Raw genomic sequence first — 19,609 nt, forward strand, 5'->3', positions numbered from 1 at the left:
TTTTTTTTTCAGGGTCTCACTCTGGTTACCCAGGCTGGAGTGCAGTGGTGCCATCACTGGTCACAACAGCCTCAACCTCCCTGGCTCAGGTGACTCTCTGGCCACACCCTCTGAGTAGCTTGGACTAAGGGCATTTGCCACCATGCCCTGCTAGGTTTTTTGTAGTTTTTGTAGAGATGCGGTTTCATCATGTTGCCCAGTTTAGCCACAAACGCCTGGACTCAAGCAATTGGCCAGCTTTGGGCTCCCAAAGTGTTGGAGCTACAGACGTGAGCCACTGTGCCAGGTCTAGTAAACTATTTTCGTGATTATAATCATAATCAGTAATATTTTAAAATATATTTATAATTTTAATTGTTTTTAATGTTTTATTTCATCTTATCTTAAAATATATGTATTAGTCAGTTTGGGTTGCCATAATATAATACCATAGGCTGGGCAGTTTAAACACAGAAATTTATTTCTCACAGTTCCAGAGGCCAGAAGTCAAAGATCAAGGCTGGCCATTGTTTCAAAGTGTTCTCGTTGGAGCTTATGAATAGCCACCTTCTTTCTGTGTGTTCACAAGGTTTTTCCTTGGTGAGTTCACACAGAGAGAGACAGCAGGATCAAGCTCTCTGGTATCCCTTCTTATAAAGGAACTGATCACATCATGTGAGTCCCACTTACATGACCTCATCTAACCATAGTTACCAGCCAAAGGCCTCTGTCTTCTAATATCATTACATAGGGAATTAGGCCTGCAACATAGGATTTTCTTTTTGAGTTGGGGGCATAATTCAATCCACAGCGATATGCTCCCCTCTAAATAACACTAATAACTGATTTTCCTTGGAATTCTACATTTCTTAAAATAGTCTTGCATATTTTGTCTCATTTAATTTTAACAGCTGCTGTATCAAGTATAAACTGAATAGCATATCACTATATTTCATAGGAGGGAAATAAACTAAAACTAAAAAGTTACATGACTTCCAGCACAACTGTCATAGCAGAAACAGGAACTATTTCTTTCTAAGTTGGTGCACTATTCTTATTTTTCCACAACACATTCCCTAACAACATCTTCGAATTCATAAAACGATGATATATCTGTATGGAGTACATAGTATAAGGGCAGGTGCAACATAAGGTCCTTGGTTCTGGCATGTCTACTGACTTTGCCCTCAAAACCCTGAAGATAACTTCCTAAATCTAAGCAGCAGCTAGGTTTCCAATGGGAGAAAAAGTTACTTTACTTCAAATTTATAACATAATCATAATAAGCCTTTCTCAAATCAAATTAAATTATATTAAAATTGTTACTGTTTATTTAAAAGTTAGAATATATCTTTAAAATTCTATATAAATTACAGCCATAAAAAAATGATGAGTCTATGTCCTTTGCAGGGACATGGATGAAGCTAGAAACCATCATTCTCAGCAAACTATCACTAGAACAGAAAACCAAACACCGCATGTTCTCACGCATAAGTGGGAGTAGAACAATGAGAACACATGGATAAAGGAAGGGGAACATCACACACCGGGGCCTATTGGGAGTTGGGGGACTAGGGGAGGGATAACATTAGGAGAAAGACCTAATGTAGGTGACAGGTTGATGGGTACAGCAAACCATCATGCCACGTGTATACCTATGTAACAAAGCTGCACGTTCTGCACACATACGCCAGAACTGAAAGTATAATACAAAAAATTCTATATCAATTACTATATTAAAAATATCTGAAAACGTACTTGGTGCATTGAATTAAGTAGCATATATTTTTTCACCTGAAGTAAAGACAATACTGTAAAGCAGAGATGTGTGTGTGTAAATGCTGGGGTCTGGATTTGTATTCACTTCATCCATTTCTCCCTGAGACATCCCCATGGAAAGCTTAGTTTTTTCATGCTACCTGAGTGATTTGAAAATGTTTGTTCCAGGTGATACCTGCATAGAGTTTAATATTTTCAATATGTGGATTTTTGTTCTTCTTAGAATAGATATTTATGCTTAAAAATGTAAAGGGTTGTCACAATGGGACTATACGCCTACCACAGTAGAGACAGCTCCCAACAATACAGAACCCTAGATTTGTGCCTTCCCACTGACTTTAACCTCAAGGCACTGAAAGATAACTGTTTTGTCTAACAGTAAGTAGTAATTCAGTTTCCAGTTCAGCTAAAACCGTAGCCTCACCTCAATTTTAACAGTTGAACCAATGGATATCACATATAGTACCCCGAGGGTGAGCTGAAAAAGTAAGTCAGGAAATGTCTTTCTCTAACAGATTCTTTTCAAAATTGTCCAAAGAACATATTATATTGAGCACAATCCATGGGACGCTTTACATTTTTCTTATGATAGGTGACAGAGCTGTTGATTGAGATCTTATATCATGAGCTTCTACTGAAACTCAACAAACTGCATTTCAATTACCCAAAGTTCCTTTGGCCTTACACTGGTGTCACAAAAATAAATTGCTATAAAATTTGCAATCATATACCAGTAAAGGTTTTACTAGACCAAGCTGGCAGGTTACCACAGAAGCACATATTTGGATAAAGATGAATCAAAAGAATTTTGATAAGCTGCAAAATGTTAGAAAATAAAGCTAGGGAGCATATTTTTATGTCTGAATCCTTTAAAAAAATCCCTGACATTGTTTAGTTTTTACTTAGCACAATTCTTAGGTACAATTCTTATTACTGCATGTTTTTATTAACTCATTAAGTCCTTGCCTAACTTTATGAGAAAAATACATTTATGACTTTTCTCTTCCCTTTATAGATAAGAACACTAAGGCACAAAACACTTAGCAAATTTCTTATATTATTCAGGTAAGTGCCAAAATAAAAATTCAAACACAGTCACTCTGGCTTCATAGGTTTCTGCATATAACCATATTCATATTGAAATGAATATAGTGAGTCATGAATGAAAAAGTTGAATTATATTAAAATTTATATATGGTAGTTATTTTATTATGCAAAATTGGTAACTCTAAGGAACACCTCACAAACGTCCACAAACACATATATGGAGTAAAACATGCTGTTTTGATACATGGATGCATTGTGTAATGATCGAATTGGGTCAATTAGAGTATTCATCACCTTGAACATTTTTCATTTTATTTATTTATACTAGAACATTAAAAACCTCTCTTCTGCCTATTTTGAAATATATACTACATTATTGTTAACTCTACTCATCCTACTATTCAACAGAACATCACAGGCTATTCTTCCTATCTAACTCTAGCTTTGCACCTGTTGACAATCTCTCATCATCCTCCCTCCCCACTCTCTTCCCTACCTCTGGTAACTACTGTTATTTTGTCTACTTCTATGAGAACAACTTTTAGATTCTACATGTGAGTAAGATCATGCGGTATTTGTCTTTCTGTGCCTAGCTTATTTAATGTAACTTAAATGGCCTTAAGTTTCATTCATGATGCTGTAACTGTCATAATTTCATTATTTTGATGGCTGAATAGTATTCCATTGTGTACATATACCATGGTGTTTTTTATCCACTCATTTGTGGATACATATCCTTTGGATACATATCAAATTGTATGACTGCTGGATCACACTGTAGTTCTACTTTTAATTATCTGAGGAACCTCCTTACTGTTTTACAGAATAGTTGTACTAATTTAGATTCCCACCAGAAGTACATAAAGTTCCCTTTTCTCCACATCCTTACTAACACTTGCTATCTTTCATTTTTGAATAGTAGCTATTATTACTGGAGTAAGGTTATATCTCATTTTAGTTTGATTTGCATTCCCCTGATGATTAGTGATCATGTTTTCTTATATCCATGTGTATTTCTTCTTCAGAGAAATATCTATTCAGGTATTTTGCTCATTAAAAAACAGTTTTTTTGTATGTGTGTTGCTGTTGAATTATTTAACTTCCTTATATATTGAATGTTAATATTTTATCAAATGTAGGGTTTGCAAATATATTCTTTCATTCTGTAGGTTGTCTCTTTTCTCTGTTGATTGCTTTGATTTGTAAAATGTTTTAGTTTTATGGAATCTCATATGTGAATATTTACTTTTGTTTGCTGGAATTCAATGGAACCACAAAAGACCCCAAATAGCCAAAACAATTCTGAGTAAAAATAACAAAACCGATGGTACTACACCACCTATCTTCATGGTACTGGAATAAAAACAGATACATACAGTAGGAGTAATATAAAGACCACAAATAAACTCACACATCTATAGTCAATCAATTTTGACAAAAGTACCCAAGTATTCACAATGGGGAAAAGACAGCCTCTTCAAAAAACAGTGCTGGGAAAACTATATATACTCATGCAGAAGAATGAAAGTAGACCCTTATGTCTCACCATATGCAAAAATTAACTCAGAATGTATTAAAGATCTCAATGTAAGTCTTAAAAGTATCAAATCACTAGAAAAAACTGGAAGAAAGCTCCATGACATTAACTTAGGCATGGATTTGTTGTTGTTGTTGTTGTTGTTGTTGGTTTTGGTTTCTTTTTTGGATAAGTAGCTTTTCCAAGTAGCAAACACCAAATGTAAAATGAATGATTCAAATTCTATGAGAATGCAGAACTGTTTGAGGCTTCCACTTCCACTCAAGATGGAGTAATAAATGATTTTATTGCCTGAAACAACTGAAGAAAAGAACAAAAAAACAAAAAAAATATATACACAATATGTAATGAAACAACTTTAAGGGCACCGGGCAAGAAAGGATAGTGATCCTAGAGAAATAAGAAACAATATGGTGAGTCCCACAATGTCCCAGCTCACTGCCTTGGTAGAATGTCCAGGGCACAGAAAAGAAAACGGGTATTCAACTGAAGTTCTAAAAATGCCCTTATATAAAAAGACTTTGCTGAGAGTAATCTCAGGTCCGGGGAGAAGACTGCACCTACAACAACACAAATGAATCTCAGAGTAATTATGTGGAATGAAAGAAGCCAGATAAAAAGTGTATGTGGTATATAATTTCACTTATGTAAAACTAGAAAATGCAAACTCATTTATATTGATAAAATATCAGTGATCACATTGTGGGAAGAATTTGTAGGAAGAGATAACTCAAAGATACAAGGTAACTTTTGGAGGTGATAGGTATGTTCACTATCTTAATTTTGTTCAGTTTCACAGGTGTATAAATGTGCCAAAACATATAATGTATACTTGAAATATGTATATTTTATAGAATTCAATTATACTTCAATAAAACCAAGAAATTGCTGATTTAGGCATAACGTTTTGGAAAGTTGAATTTTGTGATTGTCCTCCATGGAATGGTAGCATTTAGTAAAAGAAAATGAAATAAAAGGCCAGCCTTTCTTTGATGAATACTCCAAATACCAGGCAAGTAAGCTAAGGGTTTTGGGAGGACTGTAACTTGATGCCTTTGGCTTGAATATTGGTTAATTTGGGTCATTGTGAGAGTACTGAGGTAGTTTGAAGCTAAATATTTTTATGGATTTAGTGTAATTATTGACAAGACATTGTATTTTTTTTTTCATATTGCCACAAAAAGGTGGAATAATAAATGCAAATTTATTATTTTGTGGTTTCCATAGATCAGGAGTTCAGGTATGGGTGTATTAATTTCCTGTTATGACTGTAACAAATAACCACAAACTTAGTTGCTTAAAACAACACAAATCTATCCTCTTATATTTCTGGAGATTAGAAGTCTAAAATTAGTTTTATTAACTTGAATTAAATATATCAGTAGTCAGGCTGGTCAGGAGAAGGCTGGTTCCTTTCGGATGCTCTCACAGGAGAATTCATTTTCTTGCCTCTTTAGTGGCAACTTTTAGTGGCCACCTGTATTCCTTGGCTTGTGGCTACTTCCTCCGTCTTTAGAGTGCATCCCTGCAACCTCTGCTTCCATCTTCATGTTGATGGCTATTCTCTTGAACTTTTTGCTTCTCTTTCTTAAGGACCTTTGTGATAGAATCTAGTGTCCCACAAAATAATTCAAAATAATATATCCTCTTAAAATTCTTAAAACACCTCTGCAAAGTCTCTTTGGCATATAGAATAATATTCATAGTTTTTCGGGATTAGGACATGATATCTTTGTTGGGGGGGGGGCGCATTATTTAGCCTATAACAACTGGTTAGCTGAGTCCTCTGCACAGGGTCTTAGCAGGCTGAAATAATGCTGAGGGCTAGGACTGCATTTTTTGTGTTGTTTTTCTTAGATAGGGTCTTTCTTTGTTGCCCAGGCTGGAGTGCAGTGGCATGATCATAGCTCACCGCAGCTTTAACCCACGGAGCTTAAGCATTTCTCCCAGTTCAGTCTCCTGAGTAGCTGGGACTACAGGCATGAGCCACCACACCTGCTAATTTTTGTATTTTTTGTAGACATCGGGTTTCACTATGTTTCCCAGGCTTGTATCATACTCCTGGACTCAAGCAATCTGCTTGCCTCAGCCTCCCAAAGCTCTGGGATTACAGGAGTGAGCCACCTTGCCTGGCCCTGAGGCTACACTCTTATAGGGGGCTTAAGGTCCTTTCCCAAACTCATTCAGGTAGTTGACAGAATTAAGACTATGCAACTGAGGTCTCATTTCCTATTGGCTGTCGGGTCAGAGAGCCACTGTTCATTGTTAAAAGCTGCCTTCAGGACCGAGTAATACGGCTCTCTCATATAGCCACTTAAACTTTCTTCTTTTTTTTTTTTTTTTGTGAGATGGAGTCTCGCTCTGTCGCCCAGGCTGGAGTGCAGTAGCGCAATCTCGGCTCGCTGCAAGCTCCGCCTCCCGGGTTCACGCCATTCTCCTGCCTCAGCCTCCTCAATAGCTGGGACTACAGGTGCCCGCCACCGCGCCCGGCTAATTTTTTTGTATGTTTAGTAGAGACGGAGTTTCACCGTGGTCTCAATCTCCTGACCTTGTGATCTGACCGTCTCGGCCTCCCAAAGTGCTGAGATTACAGGCGTGAGGCACCATGCCCGGCCCGCTGCTTAAACTTTCAAACCAACAAGGGACAACTTCTTGCATCACTGTGCTGGTATCTTAAATAACCTTAGTTCTGTGTCCCTCAACATTTTCCCCTGGTTAACTAAGTAATGAAAAACACATTCAATATTTTCTTTACATGTTTTAAGAAAAAGCCGAAGCCCTTTGAATATATTTTTGACATTTAAAAACATTTTGTCCTATTTTAAAGGCTCTACTTATCACTTGTTAACAAATAAGCAATAAACACATTTTCAAAGTAGAGAAACATGTCATCATAAAGCAGTAGCAGGTTCAAAACAGACAAATAAAAGAGCCACACTGATGATGCTCAATGCTCCTTTCTGCCATTTTCAAATGAAAAGCAAATACAAGAAACTCTAGTCTGCAGGTGTTCAATATAAATCAGATACCACGTTATGACATATGTTTCTGTTCTCCATGGGATTTATGCTTCTTCAAGACATTTTGTTACAAAATGTACCTTATTGATTTTCTGATATTTTGAGAAGGAACAAAATCTAACACAATAAGCATATCTTAGGGCTTTGTCATTGGTGTAGAAAGAACATAATGAAACAAAACTTCATGTTCCTGTTTTATTTTACTTGAAATCATAAAGATAAATTATCAAGAGAAAAAATGTTAAGTGTGACTCAAAACAAATTGTATGTAAGTGACAAGGGGAATGGCAAAAGTGTGAATTATCTCTCTGGCTTATAAACAAAATTATGAATCTATTCTGCTATTCTTATTTCACTTTGCCTTTACAAAGGTATATTGAAAACTAGATAGGGTAAAACTTCCCCACTTTACTCCTTTCAGATCTGCATTCATATGCAGTATTTTTTTTTTCATGTTTATGCAACCGTACCTAAACCTATGTATACTGTGGAATACAGTGCTCATTTGATATCATATTAATGTGTTTCACTGGATTTTAATTAGCTTTCTTCATTTATATTATGTACTCAATTTATAAACAACTAGAAAGCAAAAATCATTTTATACATATTTGTATCACCAATGTCCATATCTATGCTTTGAATACTATCCAAAAATAATTCATAATGACTCAGTAGATAATTTCAATAAAACCAATAACAATATTGCACATTATTTTGAGCATTTTGTAATCTTTGGATTTTTTATTGGTATAGGGAACAACATACACAACTGAACTCAATAACACATACATAAATGTGTGTGTGTGGGGGGGTGTATGTGTGTGTCGTGTATGGTGTAACTACAGAATTCCTGACACATAATAGTTGTTCTATAATTGGTAGTTAAAATTACACTTATGGATCATTTCACCTAGCATTTAGCTGAGCTCTCTATATCTAGAATACAGTTAAGAATGACATTATTAGCTTTATTCTATTAAAAGTTTTGTAATCTAAAGCTTAGTATTTGATGTCAATTCTTATGATCTGATGAGGATGATTTAGCCTATATTCAGAAACAGAGACTATTTTTTTTTCATAGAAGGTTAGTATTCTATGAACAGTTAGGCGGAAACAGCAGTTTTAATATAAATATCAATTTATGGTGACAGCAATAGTGTAGATATGGTGCAGTAACTGTAATTATATACCTGGTATATCAAATTTCTATGAACACAGACTTTAAACTGTTTGAAAATATATGTATTATTTATATGAATTAATCTTTTTATTTCCCAGTACTAGAACAATACTAGAGAGTAGTGACTATTAAATAATATCTAATCAATACCATTCTGTTGTTTGTATTTTGTTAAATAATCAAATGTTTCAAGAAACATTGTACAATGGTTTCCCATTATTTCTGCTTTATTTATATGTTAGGCCTCTCAAAACGTACCAAAAATTACACATGATCCATAGAACTGGAATTGCAGAAGGAAGCTCAAAGACAATTTAAAAATAATTGTTGGCTGTGTTTTTACATAGATAATGTAGTAATCATAGAAAATGGTAATGAATTTCAGATGATTCTGGAATATATGTTAAACACCATAAGGATTAATTTATGTATGAATTCTTTCAACATGAGGACCAAAGTTTTATTCTCAAATATAGTTAATAATCTTAATCTTCCCTATTTGAATTTAGGTGTCAAATTAGAGAAAGGGGAAAAATAATAATTTTGGAATTGAGTGTATAAATTTTAAGTTATTTTTCTAGAAATCTTTAGTTACGAGATATATGATTATAAATATGACATGAGCTTGAAGGAAGGTGTTGTGGGTTGAATTGTGTCTCCTTCCCCAAACTCATATGTTGAATTCACAACTGTCAATACTTCAGAATGTAATTGTATTTTGAGATAGCGTCTTTACAGAGATTATTAATTTAATATGAGGTCATTAGGGTGAGTCCTAATTCAGTATGACTGGTATCCTTATAAGAAGAGGTAATTTAGGTACAGTTCTATAGAGAGATGATATGAAGACCTGGAGATAAGACAGCCATCTTCAAGCTAAGGAAAGAGGCCTGGACCATGTCCTTTCCTCATGGGTCTCTGAATAAACCATTCCTGTCACCACCATGATCTCAGACTCTTAGCCTACAGAATTGTACACAAATTTCTGATGCTTAAGCCACTCATTCTGAGGCACTTTGTCAAAGCAACCCTAGACAAAATAATATAGATTTTGGCATTGAGAAGTGGGGTGCTACTATAACACACATTGAAAAATATGAAAGTAGCTTTGGAATTAGGTTTTGTGTGGAGGCTGGAAGAGTTGTAAAATGTATGTTAGAAAGAGTCTAGATTTCCTTGGAAAGATTCATGGTAGAAATATGGTCATTGAAGGAATCTCTGGTAAGGACTCAGAAAAACAAGAGTGCTGTAGAAAAAGTCTCTATCCTCTTAGAAAATACAAATATCATTGTGTATAGAATGTAAGTAAAGATGGGCATGGTAGTTGATGCCTGTAATCCCAGACTTTGGGAGGCCAAGGTGGGAGGATTACTTGAAGCCAGGAGTTTGAAACTAATTTGTTTATGTAAAAAAAAAAAAAAAAAAAAGTGTATATATGTGTGTGTGTGTGTTTGTGTGTATGTGTGTATATATGTGTGCGTATATATGTGTGTGTATATATGTGTGTGTATACATATATTATATATATATGTATGAATGTTGGTAGAATGTTAAAGATGCTTTGGTAAGATATTAGAGAGAAAACAGAAACATTACTGAAACTGGAGGAAAAATGACCTTTGTTATACAGTAATGCAAAGTTTAGCCAAATTGTGTTCTAGTGTTTTGTGGAAAACAGAACTTTTATAAATTTGGATATTTAGCTGAGAAGATTTGTATTTTTTATAAAAAGTATTGATAGTATTCCTTCTCCTTGTTGCTTATGGCAAAATACTAAAGGAGAGAGATAAATGGAAGAAAGAATTGCTAAACAAAAAGGAACCGGTATTTAAAGATATGGAAAATCCTCAGCCTATCCATATTGCAAAAAATCAGAAAGTCTGTTCTGGAGGAAACAGCAAGGTTGTCGCTGAATGACCATTTGCTAAAGAGACTATGTGTGGCTCATGGGTCTATTCAACCATCTCACCAGAAGCTGGGAGTGAAGATGTGGTTATCCAGGAAAGACCTATGAAGGATCCTCTTGGACTGTCCTTATGTTTGACGGCTTGGACCGCTGTGAATTGCATGGTAGGCCAGAAAAGTTTTTTAAGAATTTGATACATGCTGAAACACACCCAGCTTGTACTGAAAAAAATAGAGGTGGAACAAAATAAATGGATGGAACAAAATTCTACAGGATGGAAAAATAGATTAATTGGCTGTAAATGTGCATTATAGATTAATTGGCTGTAAATGTGCATTATCCTTTAATAAAAAAGACTGAATGACCTTGCAGGCAGTGTGGATGTTGGCATTTCTGCCACTACAACAGGCCTACGAGTAAGTCTGCCTCCTCCTGGGTTCTAAATGGCAAGGCCTCCTCTAAAGATTCAAAGGAAGAGGTCTCTGCCACCTAAGGCTGAGGAGATGAGGCTGCCACCCTGGGAGGCTCCAAAGAATAGGACTGTTACCATGATAGGCCCAGAGTATATAATCTTTGGCTCCAAAGGAGTCAAAGAGGATAACTTTTAAGATTTAAAATCTGATAGAATTTTCCCTACTAGGTTTTGGACTTGCTTGAAATGCATAACCCTTTTGTTTCTGTTTTCTTCCTTTTGAAATTGGAATGTACATCCAATTACTATCCCACCACTGTATTTTGAAAGAAGATAACTTGTCTGGTTTCACAAGTTCATGGCTGGAGAGGAATTTTGCCTCAGGATGAATCATACCTGGAGTCTCACCCACACCTGGCATTTAAATGAGATTTGTGACTTAGAGTTGATTCTGGAATGAGTTAAGACTAGGGGTTGCTGTGATGGGGTGAAAGTATTTTGCATGTGAGAAAGGCATACATTTATGGGGGGCAGAGCACAACGTGCTGTGGGCTGAATTATTGCCCCTTCCAATTCATATGTTGCAGCCTTAATCCCTATTACCCCAGAATGTGACTATATTTGATATCACTGTACAGATATAATTAAGTTAAAATGAGTTATTTGGGGGTAGATCCTAATTCAACATGACCGATGTCTTAAAATAAGCTCATTAAGGTAGGACCTAGTCCGCTATGACTGGTGTCCTTATTAAAAGAGTAAATATAGACATAACAACATCTACAGAGGGAAGATGATACGGAAACACAGGGAGAAGACAGCCATCTGTAAGCCAGGGAAAAAGTCTTCCCTTTTGGCCCTCAGAAAGAACTTACCCTGTTGACACCTGATCTTGAACTTACAACCCTCAAAATGTGAGAAAATAAATTTATACTTTTTAAGCCACTGGTCTGTAGTACTTTGTTATGGCAACTCTAGCAAACTAATATAGAAGGCAACTGACACAAACAAAGAAACAAAAAACTTCTTAATATTTTCCTACTGAGGAATTAATATTTTCCTATCTTCCTATTTTCCTACTGCTGACTAGGAAGGAAATAGAAAATTTGACATTTATAGGCACCACAGGGCATATAATTCCACTGTATAATAAATCTAATAATTTATATTCATATATCTTAACCAATTATTTATAAAGTAACTGGTATATGTATGTGTGTGTGCATGTGTGTGTGTGTATTTGTGTACTTTTAATTTTGAGCTCTTTCATGGATAGGGTATTTTTAAACTCTTCCTTGTACTTATATATAATGTTGTGTATTATATAAAGTTTCCACATTGTATAAGTTTATATAAAATACTTATGTATAGATTATTTTACATTAATTCTATTTAGCCAAAACAAACATGTCAGTTTAACAGGTTCACATTTTTTAAAAGTATCTTTTTTTCTTTTTTTTTTGAGTGGGATTCTCACTTTGTTACCCAGGCTGAAATGCAGTGGCATGACCTGGGCTTACTGCAACCACTGCCTTTTGGGTTCGAGCAATTCTCTTGCCTCAGAGTCCCAAGCAGCTGGGACTATGGGTGTGCACCATCATGCTCTGTTAATTTTTGCATTTTTAGTAGACATCAGATTTCACTATGTTGGCCAGGCTGGTCTTGAACTCCTGACCTCGAGTGATCTGTCCACCTCGGCCTCCTAAAGTACTGGGATTACAGGTGTGAGCCACCACGCCCAGTCAGCCTTAAAAAGTAAGGTTCTTTCTTTCTCTCTCTCCCCCCTCTCCCTTCCTTCCTTCCTTCATTCCCTCCTTCCCTCCCTCCCTCCCACCCTTCCTTCCTTCCTCCCTCCCTTCCTTCCTTCCTTCCTTCCTTCCTTCCTTCCTTCCTTCCTTCCTTCCTTCCTTCCTCTCTTTCTCTCTTTCTTTCTTTCTATCTTTTATTTCTTTCTTTCCTATTCACCATGCGCCTAAACATAGGTGAAAGGAAATCAGTTAATATGGGTATATTTGATATATTTATTTGAAAAGTTATCTGTCTCACTGTTTGGCTTGGCTGCATTCTCAAATGACTATAATTATCCTATTCTCATATTTTTCTCCTGTAGAAAAGAAATCATGTTTGCATCAGTGCAGTTTGTATATAAAATAATTCACTGCATTTATCCATTTAATTACAATTAGCTTTCCTTAACCTGTAAATATGATTCTTTATTACTATAAAAGATTTTAATTTACCATTCAAAAGGATTTTAAATATTTTAAAAAGCATTTTGAAGAAAGCAGCAATTCAGGCAGTTTCATACTTCATCTTAATAAGAGCACTAATTTAATGATTGAAAATAGAGTTGGTTCTATAATGAGGTCTCATGAGTACTTCATTATGTGACAAAGTAACACACAAAGGCAACCAATTCTTGGAAATTTAAAAGAGAACTATTTGAGAGAAAAGAATCAATGTAATAGATTATCTGTAGGTCAAGTATTATTAAGCAGAAATAATTGTTTAGTGGCTAATTTTGTAAATATACCAAAGTCTTGTCTTTTAAAAACGTATACATTGCATAATAAAAAGCAGCAGGCGTTTAGTAATTGGATTTTCCTATTTAGTAAAAAGAGCCATAAAATGGACATTGCAACTGATTCTTTAAAATGCTTTGCACACAGGCACAGACGCAATCTCTCAGTCTCCTGTGGATTAGCAAACTGGTGAGTCACTTCTCTGTGTCTTTAACTTGGACATGTTTACAAAGTATTTACCATCCTGCTGAACATAGTATAAAACTCTAAAACTTAACATAAAGCCATGTGGATAAACATAAGTACATCCATACATTTTTAAAATCATATATATATTTAACATAGATAACAACGCTATGTATTATACAAGCAATGCATATATGATGTATGATATAATATATAATTAAAATATTTATCAATAAATGCATATATAATTATTTAACTATTTTAAAATTATGTTTGCTAAGTATCTAGTACAAAGGCATTGTCCTGACTTGCCAAGAGGTGAAAGTCTCATGTAGATGTCAGACATATGAGCAAATAAATAAACTAAAGTTTTATAAATGCTATCAAAATGGTATGTGAAAGTGCACAGGAAGGAGGAAGGGGAAGTTAACATTTTTGAAGGGGATTAAGAGAAAGGTCTCACAGAATCACTGGTATTTATTTACCACATGGATAGTAACTTTTGAAAGAAAAAGGATATTGGTACTCAAATGCACAATCTTATCATTTGCTAGACCAAATAATTTACTATTTCTGAATCTTCACTTATTTCTATTTTCTAAACTTTTAAAGTTTTGATTGTTTTTTCTTATTACCCTGAAATTTATATATATTTGTAATTACTTGAGTCATTATCAACCATGAGATTTTATTTTTTTCCTTTATATTGCACAATAGATTTGTTTGCAAAACATTTCAAGAGAATAATCCGTAAAAATTTGACTGAATGAGTAACTTAGGACTCTTAAAAGTTCAGAACTTTGCATATAAAATCAATGGCACTTTTGTTTATTTGTTCAAATGTTTATTTTATAAATACCTGAACTAAAGTGGTGAGAGTGAGAATCTGGGACTAATATAAAGATATTAATAGAATAAAATCTATAAAGCTTGATGATTGGGTAGATGTGGGAGTTGGCTAAAATAAGCCAATATAAAATTAAATGTGTTTTGGCTCAGGGACCATTGACAATGGAAGTACTTGCCATGGTAGGACATTTTGAAAGAGTCTGTTTCAGAGAGCAGAAATGGGAATGATAAAAAAATAGTTTTGAATATATTGCATTTGAGTATTTATTTATCAAACATTGTATTAATTTAATGTTACTAAAAGTTAAAGGTGAATGAGAACACTTATAACAGTTTTTATTTTTCTTTTTGGCTTAAATTTGTATAAACATTTCCATGTATGAGGTTCATTGTAAGTTGATATGAAGAATACATTTACGATGTCATGTTACCCTTCAACTTTTTTATAACTTAACAGAGGAAGTAAAACTTATGCAAATACAACTAAATAGCCTTTGAGAGGATGAATACCCTGTTTTCTAAGTGATCGTTTAAAGCAATATCTTTCTCAAAGTTTTGTATGGGCTGGTGGAGAATTCAAATTACTGTACTAAATAGAATTATACTTACCTTCTGATTTATAACCTTGTATGTTAAAAATCCTCAGTTTTACTATCTATAAAATATGCATAATGTTTTGCAAAATTATCATGAGTACTAATTGGCTAAAATGTATGAAACTATCTAGTATATCATTTTATATGTGTTAAATTACTTCCTTCTCACACTTTGAATACATTCAAATCAAATGAGACATATAAATATCAGAATTTTTAAAGGATGATCACTAAAATATATCTACAAGCAAATTATTAAACAATTCAATTTTTTTGACTGGCTATTATCAATACAACACAAAAGTATATTTAAAAATCACCTATTTGACTAATTTAAAAATATAGCCAATTAAAACTATACCTAGTAGCCATCGAGGAGCTACCTACTTCTTCATGAAATAAATTTAGAGGCTTAACTTATCTAATTTGGCAAGACTAACATATAAAATTCAATGGTAAATTGCCAAATCACAACAGCATATTGTATTTAGTGATATAGCCCACTCTTTTAATTTTTTAAAATTTATTTTTTTAAAATTAGCAGATAAAACTGTAGGTATTTATATTTCACAACATGATGTTTTGAAGTATATATTCATTTTGGAATGACTATTAAATCCAAATACAAGCTTAACAAAATGCTGGAAGAATGATTTAATATATTTACCATGGTTACAAAATAATTTTTCTGATATATTCTGCTGAAACATGTTATGAATTCTGTCACCTCTGCTTGGTTACAGTATTGACACTTCCTTGCTGTAAGAATATCTAATTTGTTTGCAGATAATTTATCAGAATTGGACTGGTTTACCTCCTTCACAAGTTCCTTTGGCAAATTAAAAAGTGTCCTGGCCTGGTCTCTGTTTGGCTTGAGTCACCCATGGGTATGTTGGCAATACTAAATTAGAGGCAGCCAGACCCTCTGAATCTTGTGGTTGGAAATATCCCAAGTAGTCTTTGGCACAGATTTTCTCTTATTCAAGGGTGTTAGTTTTGGAAAACTAGAGAGCTGAGATAGAGGAACATGAGAACTGAAATACATAGTGAAGGAAATATGCATTTCAGCCCAGGATGAAATACAAGGATTTAAGTTGCTTGGCTACTATGGCTGTCTTCAGAGATTCTTTGAAATATGTGTTCAAATGCTTTCTGCATATTTGGAATACAAGGACTACCTTAAGTCTTAAAAGAAACATTGATAAAATCAGGAAAAAGTAGCTCTACAGGGATGTCTGTCTCCTATATATGTGTAAACTAATTATCTATATAGAACTCAAAACTTTGAATTTTGAATAGTGCTGCTCAATTAGTCTCTATTATAATAATAAATATATTTTTAAATCATTGAATTAACATATTTTCCTTATTCCTTTTTCTCTAGAAAGGAGATAAATACAGCCTAGAGATACAGATGAACTATGATTAAAATCTCACCTCCATAGCTTACTAATTGCTTGGCCTGCATCAAGGCCTTTTCTTTTCAAAGCAGCTTTCTATCATATAAAAATGAGGATAATACTCTCGTAAGAGAGATGAAAGATAAGGATAATGTATTTAGAACATCAACATCAATTTCAGAGGTCCTACTACTGAAGAGAGTTTATAGTTCTTAATCTTCATTGAAGTGTGTGGAGCAGAGAGAGAAAGAAAACTGAGACAACAAAAAAGGAAGAATAAGCTGCAGAAATAAAGAGAAGATGTATAATTTTAGACAACTTGTATAGAGACATTGTACAAAAGACACACAAATACACACTTCTGGAGAATTTTTGTTTCCTTTCTTACAAAAATCTATCTCTACATAATTTAAAACAGTAGACCTGGCAACCTGAAAAGAGTTAATTTGACAATCGTATAAGGAAAGAGGCATCTACTATATTCAAAATGAGCAAAGATGGCCTAGTTTCTTACATTTGTCTCCAACATCCTCACCACTGCTAAGCTTGCTAGTGAGAAATAACAATGAAAAGGTCACAGTCTTATGTGATTTGACTCATCCCTGTTTTGAAATTGCATATATACTAATATTAAGAACAGGATCTCTAGGACGTAGCTTTTCTACCAACATATAACTTTGATTTTTATGTTTTCAAAACCTTTCAAATTCCCCTGCATAGAATGCAGTGAGTTCTATTACTTACAGAGACTTACATTAGTAACTCTAGTTTTCCTGTCAAGAAATTCTAAATTGCTTTTAATATAATACAAAGACAAATACTTAAATGTTTAAATAACCAGTTCGATATAAAACAACACAAAACTACTGCAAAACAAAACAAACAAAATCTCTACTAAAAGAATATAATAAGAGCCATTTTATTGTGCCTGGTATTTTAAATTATATAATATAAACATATACATATTATACATACAATTTCACTAAAAAAAATCACTGTTGTTTTTCTGGAAGGGAAAACAAAGGATATATAAATTGTCAGAAAATGCACAGCTGGTAAGCAGCTTAGCTGTCAGGAATTACAATGTAGAGGTAGCTGTGTTTAATTCTAAACTTAGGACTCTTCCCTTACATCATTCTCATTCTAATCACTCCATATAAAAGACAAAATATAAATTGGTAAAAGGCAGAGTAAAAAAATCCTAAACAATTCAGATATGGCCCAGGCTTTTCTTGAGAATTTTGTGAAAACTATTTATTATCTGTCAATAGAGATCATCAAGGAAGGGCATAGTGGCTCACATCCCTAAACCCAGCATTTTGGGAGGCCAGCGTGGGAGAATCATTTGAGTCCAGGAGTTTGAGACCAGCCTGAGCAACATAGTGAGACTCCACCTCTACAAAAAATTTAAAAAAAAAAAAAAAAAAAAAAAAAAAAAACATTAGCTAGGCTTGGTAGTGCACGCCTGAAGTCCCAGATACTTGGGAGGTGGAGGTGAGAGGATTGCCTGAGCCCAGAAGTTTGAGGCTGCAGTGAGCCATGATGGCGGCATTGCACTACAGCCTGGGCACCAGAACAAGAACTTGTCTCAAAATAATAATAATAATACAAGGCCGGGCTCAGTGGTCACACCTGTAATTCCAACAATTTGGGAGGCCGAGGCGGGTGGATCACGAGGTCAGGAGATCGAGACCATCCTAACTAACACGGTGAAAGCCAGTCTCTACTAAAAATACCAAAAGTTAGCCGGGCGTGGTGGCAGGTGCCTGTAGTCTCATCCACTCAGGAAGCTGAGGCAGGAGAATAGTGTGAACCCGGGAGGCAGAGCTCTCAGTGAGCAGAGATTGCTCCTCTGCACTCCAGCCTGGGTGACACTGTGAGATTCCATCTCAATAATAATAATAATAATAATATAAAATTAAAAAGATACACTTGTAATAAATAGTAATATCTGCTTTTGAAGGTTGGCCAAAATTAATGCAATACGGCTTTCCTATAAAATGAAATAAATAATTGCAAATTCCCCATTTATTTTTTAATGGTAGACATATATTCAACCTCAAAACTTGAAAGAATGTTTATAATAACATATATATATATTTATTTTTGTTGTTTAACACTTTAACCTTAACTTTAACATTGAATTTAGGCTGCATTAATTATATAATTTGAATTCTCTAACTTGAAAGTCATGAGTCTTAGATCTTTGGTCAACATGAGAAGTTTTTTTTATTTGTATAAATTTAAGGGGTACAAGTGTGGTCTCATTACATGAGTAATATAAATCTCGTGTTTGTTATATATTGCATGGCAGTGAAGTCTGGGCTGATGAGATGGTTTGGCTCTGTGTTCCCACGCAAATCTCATATGGAATTGGTCTTCAGTGTTAGAGGAGGGGCCGGGTGGGAGGTGATTGGATCATGGGGGCAGATTTCTCCCTTGTTATTCTGATGATAGTGGTGAGTTCTCATGAGATCTGATTGCTTAAAAGTGAGTAGCACTTCCCCTTTACTCTCCTTCTCCTGCTCCACCTTTAAGATCTGCATGGATTCCCTTTGCCTTCCACCATGATTGTTAAGTTTCCTGAGCCTCTCAGCCGTGCTTCTTGTACAGCCTACAGTTCTATGAGTCAGTTAAAACGGTTTTCTTCATACATTACCCAGTATCAGATAGTTCATTATAGCAGTGTGAGAAAGAACTAATACATGGGTTTTTAGTGTAAACATCACCCGAATAATGCACATTGTACCCACCACATAATTTCTCATCCCTCACTCCCCTCTCACTCTCCTACCTTTCTGAGTCTCCAGTGTCTATTATTCCACACTCTACATATCCATACATTGTTCAGCTTCCACTGATAAGTGAGAATATGCGCTATTTGACTTTCTGTTTCTGAATTATTACACTTAAGGTAATGGCCTCCAATTCCATTCATGTTGCCGCAAAAGATAAGATTTCATTCCTTTTTATGGCTGAGTATTGTGTGTGTGTGTGTGTGTGTGTGTCACAGTTCCTTTTTCCTATCATCTGTTAATAGACACTTAGTTTTATGCCATATAATGTGCTGCAATAAACATACAAGCACAAGGCTTTCATATATATATATATATATATAAAATACTTTATTTCACATTGGGTAGGTTCCCAGTAATGGGATTGCTGGATCAAATGGTAGTTCTATTTTTAGTTC

Source organism: Papio anubis, chromosome 9 (assembly GCF_008728515.1).
Source record: "Papio anubis isolate 15944 chromosome 9, Panubis1.0, whole genome shotgun sequence".
NCBI classification, from domain to species: domain Eukaryota; kingdom Metazoa; phylum Chordata; class Mammalia; order Primates; family Cercopithecidae; genus Papio; species Papio anubis.